The 17084-nt window shown below is 32.8% G+C and overlaps 1 long non-coding RNA gene across 1 annotated transcript; it reads left to right on the forward strand.

The window, feature by feature from the left end:
* Positions 1-6392: 6392 nt before the first annotated feature.
* Positions 6393-13642, forward strand: LOC127707493 (uncharacterized). The gene is made up of 3 exons (XR_007984938.1): positions 6393-7942; positions 8798-8893; positions 11558-13642. It is a non-coding gene; the product is annotated as an uncharacterized LOC127707493 (long non-coding RNA).
* The last annotated feature ends 3442 nt before the right edge of the window (positions 13643-17084 follow it).

Genomic DNA, 17084 nt, shown 5'->3' on the forward strand with positions numbered 1-17084 from the left:
AGTTTATAGCCACTCGTCTCGTTTGATATGCTGAAAGTTTTTTAGTCGGCATATTTTGTATCGCCTTCAAAGTCAGTCATGATAAATCGTAAGCTATGGTCTCCATTTGATGTTATTTGATGAATTAAGTCGTTTCCTTAAAAGAAAAAAAATATATAAGAAAAAAAAAACCAAAGATTGAGCAAGACAAGTTTGAAATGACAACAACTTTTTTTCTTTTTTTCTTTTTTTAAGAAATATACAAGACCTTAAACACAAGAAACGACACAGACATTAAAAAATACACAATAAAAAAAATAGCACAGAAAACTATGGAAAAACAACATGAAATCCTTTAAAGTTAGGAGTGAACTCAGATGCTTCGGAATGATAATCAGTTTCTTGCTTCACTGGTGGCACTTGTTGCAATGCTCATGGAAAGTAGAAATCCAGAAATATGTTGCATTCGGTGATTTCCTAAGTGGTGAAACGAGGACTTGTGCTGCGACAAATAAAGAATTTATCCGATGGCATCTTTGACACAGATGTTCCATAACCGTCAGCTGACAGTTCATGATGGCAACACTAAATGAGGAAGTGGCGTCAACTTTACCATTGAGAACCCTTGGTTTAATATAGGTTCCTTGTAGACATAAATTCGTTTATCAGGATAGGAAACGCAATCCCTGATATATTGTACCAATAGGGGAGAGTCATATACATCGTTAACAGATGCTTCTGAAATATTAGTGATTAAATAATAGACCGCTATCAATGGGAAAATTGTATTTTGTCATAAAGTTTAGTTCTCAACCGACCATAACTGTCAGTTTCTAGATGAAAGACAAGATATGAAGCAAACCTACTTTTTTGTTTCAGAAAAGAAATTAATCGGCTTTTTTTTTCTCATAAATCTCTGAGTTAATTGTTAATGTTAAAGAGTTTACAGGTTTTTTTTTTCAACTGAAAAGTGCAAGAAATTAAAGTATAGAAAAGTTTTTGAGAAATAATTCAAGGAATTGCAATACAAACCAATCCAAACCTCGTCAGCTGGACTTCCGAAACCATTTTTATAGTGTATCCAGTTTTTATAGAAATCTATGGAACCATTGTGTCTTCTTTGTATAACCTGCGTTACGGAGAAATAATGTTCGACATTTGAATCATTCAAATTAATTCTGTAATTAAAACTGGTTTAAAGCGAGTTCATCGGTACATCCATAAAATAATTTACTGCTTTACATGGATCGTCAATACGCATAACTGTTATATCTAATTAAAAGTTTGTTTTCCTTTTTTTATTCTATTGGGTCATCCATGACCAAATTTGCCTTGTATGTCGCTTTAAGTCAAAGTTCCGTTAAAAATCATCAACCAGTACCAAAATATTATGACACATCATAGAAATTGTATGTCGTATTTGATTTCAGTATGTTTAGTAATTTCGTAAAGAGGGATACTTTCCTCGTCTCTTAAAAGATATAATTATCGGAACTATTACATAAAATCATGAAATATTTGTTTCAAATCAATACTAAAAAAGATGACAGGGTATCTCAATAGATTTAATCGGATAGGCCGTGTTTTTTTTTTTTTTTTTTTTTTTTTTTTTTTAAAGATTTTTATTTGTTATGTTTATTGCAAAATTGTCAATAATGAGCAGCCAGTCTGTAATAAAAATCTTAAAATGCAAACAGTTTGCTGCTAACTCTTTACATGAAATTAATCTTATTCAAAACTTGTTTCTGAAAAGCTACACATCAGTTTAAAAAGTTCACAATATGAAATAAATAATGATTTAAAAGACATACATACGAATTAAGTTCAAATGTCTCTTTGAAATCCCTAATTTTTTATAATCAAAATAGTTTTTGGTATACAATCGTTGTTTATCTCGTGATTTTCAAACGTTTATCTAACGGAGGCAAAAAATAAACAAATACGTGTATGCTTCCTAAAGGATATGTAAGGTACACATATGTATTTGATAGGCTTGCCTTTCACCCTATCACAAATATTATAGATAGACAGATCCCAGATATCTACTACTTTATGTCTATATCTAATAATCCCTAGTTATTTGTTTCTCTTACTTAAAAGATTTAACAAACATTAACAAAGTTATAAACATCCATATGAGCAACAAGCTCAATTTGGTTTTTCACCAAACAGAAAGGCTTTGGTTTGGTATGATTGGTGTCTTCTTGTAATGTACTGTGTACTTACCGTCCATAAACTCCCATTACTATCAGCTTCACAGAATACAGACACAGAAGGTGTTGGTTTTTTTGGTTGGGTAGATGGTGTAGATACCACTTTTCAAATAATAACCTTTAATTTCTGAACATTCGGTTGGAAATAACAAAGCTGCAATACATGTATTTGTATGACAATAGATAAAAAAAAGATTCAAATATAAAATAATGGAGATGAGGTATCATTGCCAAGGAGACAACTATCCCACCAAAGTTCAAATAAAGTGGATGTAAGCAATTATAGGAAACCGTACGGACTTCAACAATGAGAAAAATCCATACCGTATAGTCGTCTATAAAAGGCCACGATATGAAAAATATGAAACAATTCAATTGAGAAAACTAACGGCCTAATTTACAACAAAACAATTAACGAAAAACAAATATGCATGGCTCACAGATCATTCTCCCATTCCCTTATTTGTGTAAATTGTTTACTGTTGTAAACTCAATAAAATCATTAAGACCAAAAATGAATGAGGGTATAATGTTCATAGATACTTTAGTTACTTTCAAAGGTTTATGAAAATCCAGTCTTAAAAAGTTGCAGGTGCTAGATTTTTATCCCCCTCTTTCTCCTCATACAGCTTATGTTGTGCTAAATTATTTCAATAAAAAAGTACAATATGTGGTTAACAATACCTTTGGATAATAAAATTGTATAAAAGTTTCATTGAAATCCAGGAACTGGCTTAGGAGGAGTCCAACTGCAAATGTTGGACAGACAGACGAAGATAAAGAACACAGTAATAGCCATATGCAGACACAACGGTCAATCAATACCAATGCTTCACTAAGAAGGCATGTAAATCATAAATAAAGGCAACAGTAGTATACCGCTATTCGAAATTCATAAATCGATTGAGAAAAAAAAAACAAATCCGCGTTACAAACTAAAACTGAGGGAAACACATCAAATATAAGAGAAGAACAACGACACAACAGAAACACAAAACTAAAATGCAACATACACAGAAACGAACTATAATGTAACAATGGCCATTTTCCTGACATGGTACAGAACATTTTAAGAAAAAATGGTGGGTTGAACCTGGTTTTGTGGCCAGCCAAACCTCCCGCTTTTATGGCAATGTTAAATATAACATTAAAATGACAAGATTACATGACAGGACTACAATACAAATAAATGGGAGAACATACAGGACAGAGACACACACAAATAATAGCTATCAAAAGGTACCAGACTTATAATTTAATAAGCCAGACGCTCGTTTCGTCTACATAAGACCCATCAGTGACGCTCAGATAAAAAAAGTTCGAAAGCCAAAACAAGTACAAAGTTGAAGAGCATTGAGGACCAAAAGTTCCAAAAAGTTGTGCCAAATACGGCTAAGGTTATATGCCTGGGATAAGAAAATCCTTAGTATTTAGAATAATTCATACTTTTGCAAACAGTAAATTTATAAAAAATGACTATATAATAGATATACATGTTAACAACGAAGTGGTGACTAACTACATAACCATAGACAGGTAATGATAAAAGAGAGGCGAAAAATACCAAAGTGACATTCAAACTCGAAAAGTCGAAAATAAACTGACAACGCCATGGCTAAAAAAGAAAAAGACAAACAGACAAACAATAGTACACAAAACACAACATAGAAAACTAAAGACTGAGCAACACGAACCCCACCAAAAACTGGGGGTGATCTCAGGTGCTTCGGAAGGGTAAGCAGAGCAGATCCTGCTCCACATGCGGCATCCGTCGTGTTGCTCATGTTTGTACAAACCCGGTAATAAGTCTAATTCGGTAGGTCACATTCGGGGGAAAGGGGACGGAATTGTAGTTACGACAATTGGAACGTATCCGCCATCATCTGTGAAACGGATATTCCATAACGGTCAACCAACTCGTGATGGCGTCCGAAAATTTACGAAAGGATGATTTCAACTTCACCTCTTGGAACTCTTGGATTAATGGCTGTCTTGTGAACAGCAACCCTCTATCATGGAAATCATGATAGGAAATACAAGCCCCGGAATATCATATCAACTTAGAGATATATACTCCAAATGCAGGCGCCGCTGGAATGTTGCTACATAGAAATGGAAAGTTCACAATTGGGAAGCTGAAATCATCTCTTTTGTCGTAAAGTTCTTTTCAACCGACCCTCATTGTCAATTTCTAGATGTAAGTCAAGATATGAGGCAGACTTAACTGTATCTGTTGTATCCTTTATCTCAAGTTCGAAGGGATAGATGCGTTCAACATAGTCACCAAATATTGAATTATTTAGTGAGAGAACATCATCTATATTGCGGAAAGTAAAGTTAAAGGATACTGCTAACTTCTTTTCTTTCTTCCTAAGAAGTTTCTGTATGAAGTCAGCCTCATATGAATAAAGGAACAAGTCGGCAAGAAGAGGAGAACAGTTGGTTCCCATGGAAATGCCGATTGTTTTTTTGAAAAACACGTCCTCCAAACGTAACAAATATGTTACCAATCAAGAAGTCAAGCATCTAAATAATGTTCAGAGAATTGATTATTTGAATCAGAGTTATTTTTTACAAAGTACGATGTATCCCTCCCTAAGTCAAGATACTTGTATCTACAATGCCCATTCTTTTTTATGAAACAAAGCAAGACCAACTCTTTAATTAAGGGCTCCCCTTCTGTTTCATAAAATCGCCCTATATCACTAACAAAAATGCCAATATATGGGTTTTTTTACTGTGTGGATATTTTTGACAGGTCAAATCCTCGTTACAAACTTTTGTGTCATTACAACAAACTGTGCACTTCACATGATGACCCTCTGACCGTCTTCCAAAAACAAGCAAAAAAGACTGAAGACATGTCTGAAAAAAATAACAAAATGTACCAGTCTTATATTGTTTTGAAAAGAAACGGTAATGATGGTGCACAAACTCAAAGAACAGTAAATGAACCGTACGGTGACCTATAGATGTTACTTTTTGTGTCATTTGGTCTCTTGTGGAGAATTGTCTCATTGGCAATCATACAACATCTTCTTATTTTTATATGTCAAAGATTTTTGTAAGATATTATATATAAGTTGAATATCTTGCAATTCAAATTGAAATTCGAAAAAATATAATCAATTTACCTGTTCTACTTGCTTAAATATTATTGAATAGACATCTATCAAATAAGTTAGCATTTGATAGATTACAAGAAAAATCTGTGACAGATGTACTCAAAAGTATCTTTTAAATACTTCTTTCTCAAAACCTAGCTATAAAACGTATTTATTTTTAATGCTTTGCAATACCAATAAATAGGTTACCCAATAAATTGATTAATGTAAAAAAAAAATGAAAGAGGTTGCCATGTGGTTATGAAGAAATTTGTGTAGCAACAACATATATTTTTTTAAAGAAAATCAAAAGATTGAATGATTTTAAGACAATTTTAAGGGAGTTTTTACCGATTGTACGTGCATTCTATAGAAATGTACATTAATTTTAAACGTTTTCATTCAAACATATTTCAGAAAATAAAAGAGATTTTCAAGAAAATCTGTTGACAGGAGAAATATCACACTCCACTGGTAAAAATGAATGTACTAATTACATTCATTACAAGAAAATGACCTTACCTGTATAAATGCACAGCCATAATCATATAGAGAAGAACCGGTTTCTGTAATGTAATGATGCATGGAACAAACCTGAATTTCAAAAAAATATCATACATGTATTTAAAATAATATATGAATATATAGTATCTGACCTCTAACTGATTGTGAGTGTGTAATCTCATGCGGGTGATGCATACATAACAGGAAACGCTTACCCTGTCGACAAAGGACCGTAAATTATGTGGAGGCAAGCATGCAGTTTTACTCCTATTGCTGATAGACAAAAAATTTATAATATTAATAAAAGCAAGAAAAAAAAGAGTCACAAAGAAGACAAAATAATGCTTTAAGTGGCCTGTTTTATAGACCAAATAGTATAGACAATAACAATGATATAAGGATCAACAAACCGCTAACATCTGAACGTCAACGTATAGGACAAACGAAGCAGCTGAAACTGTGGAACATTATTTTTGGATAAACATACTTATCTCATCCGGATTTGTTTTTGCTTAATAGATTTATGACTATTGAACAGCACAGCGGTATACTACTGTTGCCTTTATTTGTTGATCATATCTTCAGACATCTTAAGAGCCAATCCGCCAGAAAACCATGCAATATTCAGAAAATCGTCCAAATCGACAATCACAACTTGACAAATTTTTATACATCATCTTAATCTTTGACATAAAATAAAAGAATTTGACCACTTAATTTTTCCCAGAATCGTATCTATTTTTAGTAACAGCCTCATTTGCATAATTCTGTAAATTCATAATGAAACCAAGGAAAAATCCAACTTTTTTATGCCTTTTAAGAATGACCCAGAAGCATATTAAATGGGGTAGTTGAGTTTTTAGAGTAATGTCAGCTGAAACTCATCCATTTTACTATGTTATGATCAATACAAATGAAAATTTAAACGATTTGGCACATTGCCAGGAGCAGGGACACAAAGGCGGGGTTTTTCATACATGAATTTACGTGGTTTTCATTCGCTTCTATCTTGCAAGACCCATTCCGGATTTGTTTGCAACTTATATCGGTTTTAACTATGGGGTATGTTTTATATCAAAACAAAATATTAAGCTTGGCAAATGACTATTATATGTTAATTTATGCCTTGGAAGAATGGTGATTTTAGTCCCAAATTGACACATTTTGATTTTGATTTTAATTAAATTCTAAACACAATTGGTACTAAAATGGCTCATAAAATCATTCGAACAAGTAAAATCAATTTGTCTGAAAAATGAAATAAGACGTATTTGTACTGCAAGTCCAAAAATCAATAAATTGTCTGAAACCAGGGAGTCCATCTTTTATGCTCTTTCATTGACTTATCTCCCTTGGGTAAGATCTCAAACATGTCAGCTCCCAGTGATGGTTTGGCAGACAAATGTTTACAGTGAAGTTTGTGACTTTAATAATCTAGGATGAGCATGTGGGCTATCCCAGCCTTATACATCTACATATTACAAACTATTTAAGATATCTGAATGCACTAAAGACCAAAATAGCATTTCCAAACAAAATAATTACTGCCAAGAAATTTGACAATCATGACAATAATTTAGTGAATAAACATGATAAATATTGATTGGAAAAATAAGTCCATGAACAGCAAAAAGTGTTTTTAGATTTCAACGAGCAAAACAAAAGTATTCTAAATCATTCTTCGTAAAAAAAAAAGTGAGCGAGTGGAACCACCTTGCTCGCACCAAAATTGAGATTGAGAGTGTCAAAACTGCTCTGGCCCACCATCAATAAATCAACGACACTCTCTCTACCGTGGTATTGAAACCAGCATTGGTAACCAAACATATTCATACAGATACAGACTACCATTCATCTACATTTAGGAAGTCTGAATAATACTGAAAACTATGGTGTAGAATTTCCAACAGGACTCCTTATTTTATATAAGACAAGGAGTGGTTTATTTTCCCATGGTTGTTACATCATCTTGTCTTTGAATATGCTCGAAGTACAGGGACTTTTATGGAATTCATTGACATGATAGTCAAGCAAGATGTCAACATCTCGTCCAACCCTCTTCCAGCAAAGCCAAAGCTGACCAAGGATCTTCACCCTTTCAAAACAGACTGTATACAGGACGAGTTATTCCAGTAGGAACAGGTACAAATCTTACAATCAATTTTCATTTGTTCCATATAGTCAATCTGAAATTAGGGGACCAACAATTGATACATTAGCTAGATTAAAAAAAAGGGGGGGGGGGGGGTGTTGAAGGGGCATGTGAATATTCTTTTACACCTGACCTGTTTCTAAGACATCTTATTTATTTCCTATGGCAAAGTGCAAGCAAATAATATATATCCGTATATACATTGTTCTGTCTTGGGACCATTTGATTAAAAAAGCAAGGGGGAGGGTTAGAATGGTCAAAATATTTATGTCCTTGTCAGCTTAGGACCGAATTTTAATTTTCAAGCTATTAACCAGGGTACAATATATATTTATTTTCTGCTTTAAAAAATCAATTTATAGACCAGAATCATGATAATAATCAAAATCTATTTCAACATATTCAACGTTTAGCAGGTCAGGTTTTTATTCTCTTCCCGTAAGTTATATTTTCAGTTCTTACTGGAAGTTGTTCAGCTCTTTGTCTACTAAAAAAAGTTTTATCTCATGGAAAAGCCTCCTACAAATACATGTTTTACATACAACAAACTGTACATGTAACACTAGACAACTTTATCCAGAGAATAATATTTTTTTAATGAACTAATAGGCCATGGAGACTAAAAAAATCAAAAGCATTGCAAACTTTTGTAAGGTTCAATTTTAGGACCCTACATGTACATGTATGTAGATTACTTATAGAGCCCTTTTTAAAAGAAAAAAACATACATTTAAACTACATGCACAGTGATGCTACACTACCCTACATTTCCTGTCTGATATATTTTATTTCATGTAAAACAAAATTGAAGAATTATTTTATAGTTTAACACTTTTTATTTGTAGGGCTATATATATGCAAGCAATGCTCAATTAAGATGAATTTTTGTAAAAGTGACAATAGCCAGGTCAAACTAAATACATGTATAGAAGAAGATATTGGTAAGTTATTATTAACTTATATATTAATTTAACTGTTTGTATAACATGGTAATCATACAAAGTATATGTAATCACTTATATAATAACATAATTATACAATTACATGTTATACATTTGTACATCAGTTTTATTAAACAGGTCTTTGTTAACTTGGTTTTCCCATTGAAAAATCACTTTGCTAATTTTAATTTGTAGTACTATATTGGGCGGCTCCTATAGTTTCCATTCAATAACTAACAATGACTAATGAACTGTTCATACATTCCATTTCAATTATTTTATTTATTAATACGTATTACTTTTACTGTTAAGTCTGTTTTTTGTGATATCCATTTTACGTGACTCTGTATTTATGTATCCCGTCATACTTTGAACGACAAAATTATTTTATGTCTACCTGTGCGAATTTCAAACGCGCGATTTTACGCCAGTACTTAAAACCTTCCATCCTTTATGGGTGGATTTTACATAGATATATAAAATCGTATAATATAAGCAAAATGAGGATGTTAAATTTGATGTATGCCTTTTTGTGCTTCTTCGTTACATTTGTTTGTTTTTATAGTGATTAAGATGATAACACAATGTTGACTGCTGTACCCCTATTTTTGACAATTTTACCTATTGTGTCTGTTTGTTTTGTTCATGCATCGTTGTCAATATAATGGAATTTGATGCGACTGTCATACAAGTGAGAGGTTTATTATCTAGCTATAAAACCAGGTTCAATCCACCATTTTCTACATAGAAAATGCCTGTACCAAGTCAGGAATATGACAGTTGTTATCCATTCGTTTGATGTGTTTGAACTTTTGATTTTGCCATTTGATTGGGGACTTTCCTTTTTGAATTTTCCTCGGAGTTCAGTATTTTTGTGATTTTACTTTTTCAAATATAAAAGGGGGAGATTTTTATTGGTACTTTTGAAGATATTTCACCTGTTCCATTAATTGATTGGTTGTTGGTAATGCTAATGTCCAATGGCAAATAGTTCATGCATGTTTAGGACAAGAACAAATTAAAATAAATACATTATTTGGGTTCTAATATGCTAAATCTAACAATGTATTTAAATAATTTAAGATGTTGCAATTGGGCCCCATTTTAAATTGGTTCACATTGATTTCAAAATGGTCCAAAATTTTTTTTCTTATTTCTACACAACTTGAATTCTTGAGGTTCTTTTGATATACAAAATGCAAATGTTTTATATTTAGATTTTTAATTTCGGTCCAGTTTTCAAATTTGTCCACATTTTAAAGTCCAAAGGGTCCAAATTTTAACTTAGTTTAATTTTAACAAAACTTGAACTCTAATTACAATGAATTGGGGTCCTTTGAATGATAAATAGAAATAATCAAATATCCTGAATATAAATATGTACTTAGATTTATGATTTTGGTCCCAGTTTTCAAGTTGGTTCAAATGGGGTCCATAATTTAACTGTGTTTGATTTCAACAATAATTTTAAAGATGCTGATTCAGCCTGAATCTAACCTGTATTTAGTTTTTGGGCCCTATTATGAAATTGGTTTACATTGAGGTCCAAAGGGTCCAAAATTAAACTAAATTTTAAATCTTAATTTGATCTTGGGGTTCTCTGATATGCTGAATCTATTAAACTTTATCTTTATACCATATTTATTCTGTGTTAGAAACCTATTCTTTGTCAAATATTTAATCCCATTACAAATTTAGAGCTGTTATAGCTTGAATGTTCTGTCCAAACTTGCATTTTTTCTTCATCTTCCACAAAATTTGTCCTTTTCTGAGATAACTGGTGTTATCTTTTTAAATGAAACTTTAGTGAAAAGAAAAGCACAATATGTGGATATTATCTGATGTCAAACATTTTCAAGATGGCCACCAAAGATGGCACAAATTTCAACACTGGTTAATTTAATGAAAATTGTTAATTAGGGATAGTCGTGGTAGTTTGACTTGCTAAACAAAGTAAGGTTGTTTTTTCTTCCAAAATGGCAAACATTTTCAAGATGGCCTTATATGAAAATTGACATTAAGGAATTATAGCACTTTTGACATGCCAACAAAACAATGAAATTTTTTTTTAAAGATGGACACAGCAAAAAAAGGGTAAAATTTTCAATTTTGTTGAGTTTGATTTTAAAGAATATTGATATTTAGCTGTACTTTGACACAGAGGACAGATATAAAGATGGCCACCATTTCAAAGATTGTCACTAAAAGCGGTCAAATTATCACCATTGTCTGTTTTCAATGTAAAATTATATTGAGAGGTAATTTGACATGCCAAACCAAATGGAGGCAATTTTTATTGTTGTAAAGATGTGAAGGGCTATTTGGACATGCTTAAAAGGAGTGGATAATAACTATTCTGCAAAAATGATTTGGCTTTAGTTTTTTTGCAGAATTTTGTAACTGCATCCACTTACAGTAAAAGTTGTCAATTTTATTTCCTGTCAGTGGTATATATATGAAATTAAAAAAAAATGTGGTATGATTGCCAATGAGAACAAATGACATAGAAGTAAAGCTATAGGTCTTCATACGCCATATGGCCTTCAACAATGAGCAAGACCTATACTGCATATATATTCAGCCATAAAAGGCCCCAAAATAAGAAAATGAAAAAATATGAAAACTAACAGCCTGATTTATGTATGTATGTTTTGTGGTTTTCAGATCTAGACTTGCAGCTAACCTTTCTGTCAGTGTCAACAACAACTGAACTTTCACAGCACTGAGTCAACATCAGATTGGGAGACTGATAATGCTTCTAACAGAAACAATTTAAACCAACCAAACAAGCAACAGAAACTTTCCAACTTTAAAACATCAGTTAAATCTTCCATGGGATGATGTCTCAAAAAATAACAGTTCATCATTTATGGAGATTTTAATGTTATGGTTTTTCTTTTACAAGAAAGTTAATGTACACTTGTTTTATAGTAAAACCTATAGCCGTTCAAGTATAAAAAAACACATTCAACTTTATTGAAATTTGAAGATTCATATGACTTATTTTAATTCTGTTATCTCCGAGGATGTGATGTAGAGCATTATAGGTACAGTAATCTTAACAGCTATCCAATTTCATTCAAAATTCTTTATAAATTTTGCACTGGTATATATAGACTAAGTTATTTGTTTTTCGTCTAGTTATGGTATTTTTTTATACCCTACGCAACGAGTTGCGGAGGGTATAATGTTTTTGACCTGTCCCTCCGTCAGTCCTGTTTCTTGTCATCGCAACTCCTCTCAAACCACACAACAGAATTTCACGAAACCTTTTTAGATAATAAGGACATACTATGTAGTTGTGCATATAGACAGGAAATTACGATTCAATTCTTTTTCTAGGAGTTACGCCCCTTTGAACTTATTTACTTTAATGTACTACTGCAACAGTTTGTCATCGCAACTCCTCTCAAACCACACAACAGAATTTCATGAAACCTTTTCAGATAATAAGGACATACTACGTAGATGTGCATATCGACAGGAAATTACGATATAATTTTTTTTCCAGGAGTTACGCCCCTTTGAACTTATTTGCCCAATATACTACTGCAACCTTTTGTCATCGCAACTCCTCTCAAACCACACAACAGAATTTCATGAAACCTTTTCAGATAATAAGGACATACTACGTAGATGTGCATATCGACAGGAAATTACGGTTCAATTTTTTTTCCAGTATTTACGCCCCTTTGAACTTATTTGCCCAATATACTACTGCAACCTTTTGTCATCGCAACTCCTCACAAACCACACAACAGAATTTCATGAAACCTTTTCAGATAAAAAGGACATACTACGTAGATGTGCATATCGACAGGAAATTACGATTCAATTTTTTTTCCAGGAATTATGCCCCTTTGAACTTATTTGCCCAATATACTACTGCAACCTTTTGTCATCGCAACTCCTCTCAAACCACACAACAGAATTTCATGAAACTGTGTAGATAATAAGGACATACTACGTCGATGTGCATATTGACAGGAAATTATGATTCAATTTTTTTTCTGATACAATTTTTTTTTCTTACACTTATTTTATTTCTCCAATGACAATGTGGGGACGTGGGGTATGTGAGCGTGCTCACTAAGGTTCTTTCATTTTAAAAGCATTTATGATTTTCATGTTTGTATTGACCACATTGCAGCAACATAGATATAGGTACCTGGCAAATCTTGCCTTGTTAGCATACTAGGCTCAAAGGGTCATAAAAAAATTTCCATCACTAAGTGTCTGTTAAAATCATCTGTTTACAGTTTTCACTTTTAAACCATCATCTTAATAACTTTAGAAGAAGTGTCATACATATATATATGTATACAAAATTTAAAAACTTTTCAAAATATATATATATTGATAAAAACTATCAACATGACAAGATCTAAATACCAAAATTTTTCTGAAAAACTGGACATAACATCTATGAGCTATTGTCCCTGAAATGTGTAAATTTACAAATTTTCACAGTTTTCTGCTACTATCCGACAACTATATCAATATATTATAAGAATAAATTGCAAAAGTGGTCAGAAGAAACTTTTTTTTTACAGTCTGAACTTATTCTGAATTGTTTAACTTCTAATTTAAATTGATTGCGTTTGAAATATGTGTTTTTTATCGTTTTAGGTGCACAATTTGTCAATACGATCTATTTCGGCTCCTGGGAGCCTCTAGATTTATAATGAATAATTTGTATTTATGTATGATTTTTTTCTTAATGTATTAAATGAAACATTAATTATTCTTTTCCATTTGTTGTTATACTTATTTATAAGTCCAGATCCTATCATATGTCAGTAGTTACAAATTAGACAGCAAAATTGAGAAAATTTGAATATGCAGGTTACCCCATTTTGTTGTGGCATATACCAGACACCAACATTATTTGCCGAGCTTGATATTTTTTTTGATTGGGTATATATAGTTATACTTTGCAAGTAGATATGTTGTTTTACAATAATAAACGGGTCTTGGAGTATTTTGGCTCTGAAAGATGACCAAAATCAGCCATTTTGGACATGTAGCTAAATAAGACATATTGAAACAGTTAGATTATACATACACTTAATAGACAGCATTGTTAATTCTATGCATTCTTACACTTAAAGTGATGTATTACTAGGAACAACTATCAAAAAATTCTAAATGTTACCATATTTTTTTATTTAAACCAGCGAAATATGCCAAAAAAGGCTTATTTTTGCTGTTTTCGAGCAATTTCATCTGTTAAAACATGGCGCTCAAAAAATATCCAGATCGGTTTAATATTTTCCCAAAAAAATTTGTGTGGTTATTGACATTACTAAGGTGCACCAATATGCCAAATATGAACTCATTTGGAAAAAGTGACATTCGGACGGTTTTGCATGGTTTTCTGGCAGATTGGCTCTTAACGACAGATTTGAAAGGAACCCAAATTGAATGCTTATTGGTTCTATTTATTTCCACGGTATTTTCAGAAGTTGATGGACGACATTCTAGACTTCATCGTTGATGAATTTCGAAATGACATCCCATAATCCTGGGACTAATATACTAATATATTATGTCCCATCATAAAATGAGTACTTACCCCAAGAGATTCACAAAATAATTTAAAGACATGATGTCAAAATGTATCATATTAGAAGCGTTTGCACGAACACAGTCCTACCAAAATAAAACACCAATATTATCGGATTGTTAAGCGTTTATTTTAAACATTTTTATCTAATAATTAAGTAAATTGGATTGGACACAAGTAAACCATACTTATGAAGTCGCCCTTACTTACAATATATATATAACAATGCAATGTTATTAATGTTAATTAAGCGTTGTCAGTATGTTCTGCAGTTTTGAGCACTCGTTTTGGGACACTGGATACTTAAAAATTAGAACAGATCAATAATGACCAGAATTAGACTGTGTGGCCTGGCTACAATACATGCATATACACATAAATCATGTTTTTATTTCTCTCTTGAATTGTTTCACATTTTGTCGGGCGATACAGGGCCATTTATTGCTTACCGCACGTTATGTGGTTTGCGCATTGTAAAAGGACGGACAAAAACACATAGTTGCTAATAGTAGGACTCTGAACCGCGATGGTACTCCGAACAGCGATGGTCACGCTGAAGTGCGATGGTCCACGCTGAAGTGCGTTGGTTAAGACGCTGAAGTACGATGGTGACATTGTGACGCTAACTTGTTGTTAGATACGCTGAAGTGCGTAAGTGGGTACGTTGAAGTGCGGTGGTCTAACTGTGCCGTTGTGTATACTAGCTAAATGCGATGGTCTGAAGTTAAAACCCCATTTAACGTGGTGGTGTAGTGGTTAGCGTGCTAGCCTCGCATCTGGAAGATCGGGTATTATTTCTGGTCAGGTCAAACCAAAGACTTTAATTTTGATTTGCTAATTATTCGCATAGCACACAGCAGTATGGAGTCAGAAAACATACTGGATGGATCAGATTAAGTATAATGGATTCGAGTGTCTTTATATTGAGTGTTCAATGCAAGTGCGATAAAAAAAAAATGGTTTCAGTGCGGCGGTCTAAAGTACTAATTTAGCAGGATACATTTAATTGTATCTAATATACTAGTAACTTGTTCTTGTCATCTCATAGCTAAGAAATTTAGAATAAACCAAGTTGGGACCATAAGGGGTTTATTTTGGTCTAACCCATTTCAGAAGATTAATACTTTAAACACAATAAACTTACTAAGATTGCGTGTTTTCTTGCAAAGCAGGATTCATCTAAGAGTAAAACAAAATTATCGCTACTTGTTATAACGAAAACATTGCTAATAATTAATTTTATTTTATGATTAAGTTGTCCACACAAAATCATGTGACGTATACTTGAAGAGAAGTGAAAATTAATATTAAGATCAAGACATTTTATTAGTCGGACCAAACGTTTGTGGAATACATTATACATGCTTCCGAACACTGGTTAGCCCATCCGCAGATCAAGATAATCTTCTAGCCGCCTTGTTCCCCATGGTTTGCTGTTTGACTTAGTTTTACATATTTTTGTAACCGCCACCTCTAATGCTCAAAACTGTTCGAGACTTGAATCGTTCGTTTCATTCTGTTTCCTTTCCTTTGAACGCATGTTACCTTCATCTACAAATCTTATTCTCCTGCCTGTGAATCCATTTAGTTTTAAATTAATAACGTTGTATTTGACAACGTCACACTATCCAAACGTCATGCAAAACCGTCGGACTTCAGCGAAAGGACCATCGGACTTCGGCGTAGACCATCGCACATCAGCGTGACCATCGCACTTCAGCTTCCCCATCGCACCTCCGAGTCCTACATCCTTGCTCTTTTATTGGTATATATGAACAGTTGTCGCATTGGCGATCATACAACATCCATATTTTCATACAGAAACGACGATGTTCGCCAGATTAAATCTGTGGTAATTCTAAAGCGTTTGGATTCATTGAGCCAAAGACAAGTCACATTAGTCTTTTACCATGTTTACAGACCATAATAAAAAGCCTTTAACCATGTTTACAGAACATAATGAAAAGCCTTTTACCATGTTTACACACCATAATAAAAAAAAGTACCAATGATCAAACTAATGTATCGTCACTCAACTTGAAAAGCAAATAATAAAATGTGATTTTAGTAATGAAAATGATCAGTTATTGAAGTGCACTTTTTATATTTCAAAGTACAAAATGATTTCAATAAAAACAATTCAAAATATATGGGGGAAAGCAAGATAAAGCATGGAAAACTGCCCAGCTTCTGAGAGCTCAGGTGGCCGCAAAATTCCACCTATTCTTATGCTTCCTATTAAATAGATACTAAATTGCAGATAAAGTCGACTCTCAAGGTCTCGATCATATTTGAGTTCATGCCATTCCCTCAGTTTTTGTATGTTACCTTGATTTGTCTTCTAAATTGATTAATGAGATGTGAACTACTGCTGCCTAACTGTACCTCACATAAATATATCATGCATGTGTACTGCTAAGTTATATTTTAATTGATATTTTATTATGATGAACGGGAAATAACCCAATCATGTTCCAACAAATGCATAATACTGTGCGGGTTTACTACACTTACTATAGTCGTTTTCGCTGCTGGTGAAATATCAGAACCCGACGATACCATCTGTCAGGTACCCAGTGCTTGGGAATACTTTATGTAATTTGGCTAAAACTAAGGTTGTAACAA

Source organism: Mytilus californianus, unplaced genomic scaffold, assembly GCF_021869535.1.
Source record: "Mytilus californianus isolate M0D057914Y unplaced genomic scaffold, xbMytCali1.0.p SCAF_7, whole genome shotgun sequence".
Classification (NCBI taxonomy): domain Eukaryota; kingdom Metazoa; phylum Mollusca; class Bivalvia; order Mytilida; family Mytilidae; genus Mytilus; species Mytilus californianus.